The sequence below is a fragment of the Anser anser genome (genome assembly GCF_964211835.1).
Source record: "Anser anser genome assembly, chromosome: 1".
Classification (NCBI taxonomy): domain Eukaryota; kingdom Metazoa; phylum Chordata; class Aves; order Anseriformes; family Anatidae; genus Anser; species Anser anser.
This window is the reverse complement of record NC_139720.1, coordinates 113,504,013-113,504,319: the sequence shown is the minus strand read 5'-3', so window position 1 is coordinate 113,504,319 and position 307 is coordinate 113,504,013.

Below are 307 nucleotides of genomic sequence, written 5' to 3'. Positions count from 1 at the left end.
TGACCCATGTCTCTGAGAATCATTCACATCTTTCAGATAAAATTTTAGAAAAAGATTTCCTTGTTTTTTTTGTTTTTTTTTTTTTTTTTTTTGCTAAAAGCAATTTCTGTGGAATAATGCAGACTTCAGAGGGAATTTTTTAGTGACTGTCCCTACTTCCCATCACGTCCCCCCAGAGCAGCCTTGCAGACTACTTGTGTTTTTCCTGCTCTTGAATTGAGGTTGGTCTTAGCAGCAATATCCACTCTTGTACAAGGACTCAGTATCATACAGGCCCAAGCGTCTCGATCACATTTAATTATTGCAC